A 2,500-nucleotide genomic window follows, 5' to 3' on the forward strand; every position below is an offset into this window, starting at 1 on the left:
GTGTAGAGGAGGCAGGTAGACTAGTGGTTAGGAGTGTAGAGGAGGCAGGTAGACTAGTGGTTAGAGTGTAGAGGTGGCAGAGTGACTAGTGGTTAGAGGTAGAGGAGGCAGGTAGACTAGTGGTTAGAGTGTAGAGTGTGGCAGGTAGACTACTGGTTAGAGTGTGAGGAGGCATTTTCCCTAGTGGTTAGGAGGTAGAGGAGGCAGGTAGACTAGTGGTTAGAGTGTAGAGGGAGGCAGGTAGACTCAGTGGTTAGAGTGTAGGGGCGGCAGGTAGACTATGGATTGGAGGCCCAAGAAGGAGGCAGGTAGACTAGTGGTTAGAGTGTAGAGGTGGCAGGGTAGCCTAGTGGTTAGAGTGTAGAGGTGGCAGGTAGCCTAGTGGTTTGAGTGTGAGGCAGGGTAGCCGAGTGGTTAGAGTGTAGAGGTGGCAGGGTAGCTAGTGGTTAGAGTGTAGGGGTACTGGCAGGTAGCCTACTGGTTAGGAGTGTAGATATGGCAGGTGGCCTAGTGGTTAGAATGTAGAGGTGGCAGTTAGCCTAGTGGTTAGAGTGTAGAGGCGGCAGGGTAGCCGAGTGGTTAGAGTGTAGAGGTGGCAGGTGGCCTAGTGGTTAGAGTGTAGAGGTGGCAGGTAGCCTACTGGTTAGAGTGTAGATATGGCAGGTGGCCTTGTGGTTAGAGTGTAGAGGTGGCAGGTAGACTAGTGGTTAGAGTGTAGAGGCGGCAGGTGGCCTAGTGGTTAGAGTGTAGAGTTGGCAGGTGGCCTAGTGGTTAGAGCATTGGACTAGAAACTGAAAGTTTGCAAGATCGAATCCCAGAGCTGACAAGGTAAAAATCTGGTAAAAAAATATGTTGTTCTTCCCCTGAACAAGGCAGTCAACCCGCTGTTCCTAGGCCATCACTGAACATAAGAATTTGTTCTTAAAACTGACTTGCCTAGTTAAAAAAAATGAAACGGTTGTTGAGAAGCTGTTGTTGAGAAGCGGTTGTTGAGAAGCGGTTGTTGAGAAACGGTTGCTGTGAAACGGTTGCTGAGAAACGGAGGCTGAGAAATGGTTGTTGAGAAACGGTTGTTGAGAAACGGTTGCTGAGAAACGGTTGCTGAGAAACGGTTGCACTGCAGATGAAAGAAAGGAAACAAGAATAGGAAGCAGCCTAAGACACCAATACAACAACTGTATCCAGAAGGGTACATTAACACCCATAGGGCTCTGGTCTAAAGTAGTGCACTATATAGGGAATAGGGTGACATAGGGCTCTGGTCTAAAGTTGTGCACTTTATAGGAAATAGGGTGCTTTAGGGCTCTGGTCTAGTAGTGCACTACATAGGAATAGGGTGCCATAGGGCTCCTGGTCTAAAGTAGCACTATATAGGGAATAGGGTGCCATGAGGGATACTGAGTCTAAAGTTGTGCACTTTATAGGGAATAGGGTGACATAGGGCTCTGGTCTAAAGTTGTGCACTTTATAGGGAATAGGGTGCTATAGGGCTCTGGTCTAAAGTAGTGCACTACATAGGGAATAGGGTGCCATAGGGCTCTGGTCTAAAGTAGTGCACTATATAGGGAATAGGGTGCCATAGGGCTCTGGTCTAAAGTTGTGCACTTTATAGGGAATAGGGTGCTATAGGGCTCTGGTCTAAAGTAGTGCACTACATAGGGAATAGGGTGCCATAGGGCTCTGGTCTAAAGTAGTGCACTATATAGGGAATAGGGTGCCATAGGGCCCTGGTCTAAAGTAGTGCACTACATAGGGAATAGGGTGCCATAGGGCACTGGTCTAAGGTAGTGCACTACATAGGGAATAGGGTGCATAGGTCTCTGGTCTAAAGTAGTGCACTAAATAGGGAATAGGGTGCCAGTGGGCTCTGGTCTAAAGTAGTGCACTATATAGGGAATAGGGTGCCATAGGGATCTGGTCTAAAGTAGTGTACTATATAGGTAATAGGGTGCCATAGGGCTCTTGTCTAAAGTAGTGCGTTATATAGGGAATAGGGTGCCATAAGGCTCTGGTCTAAAGTAGTGCATTATATAGGGAATAGGGTGCCAGAGGGCTCTGGTCTAAAGTAGTGCTCGATATAGGGAATAGGGTGCCATAGGGCTCTGGTCTAAAGTAGTGCACTACATAGGGAATAGGGTGCCATAGGGCTCTGGTCTAAAGTAGTGCACTATATAGGGAATAGGGTGCATAGGGCTCTGGTCTAAAGTAGTGCACTACATAGGGAATAGGGTGCCAGTGGGCTCTGGTCTAAAGTAGTGCAAGTAGTGAATTTGGTAATTCCTAAGACACCAATGCCTAAGACACCAATACCTTAGACACCAATACAACAGCTGCATGCATAGTTAATTAAATGTTAAATTAAAACTATAAAAAATAATGGTGCATTGGGGAATCCACTGATAAAGCACAGGGTTCCCTCCCTAACCCCTAAACCCCTTACCACGCCCTTAGTCATGCCAGTGCTCCAGATGTCATGGGAAAAGCTGACAGCTGTGGCTCG

This window comes from Oncorhynchus masou, unplaced genomic scaffold (assembly GCF_036934945.1).
Source record: "Oncorhynchus masou masou isolate Uvic2021 unplaced genomic scaffold, UVic_Omas_1.1 unplaced_scaffold_2231, whole genome shotgun sequence".
Taxonomy (NCBI): Eukaryota; Metazoa; Chordata; class Actinopteri; order Salmoniformes; family Salmonidae; genus Oncorhynchus; species Oncorhynchus masou.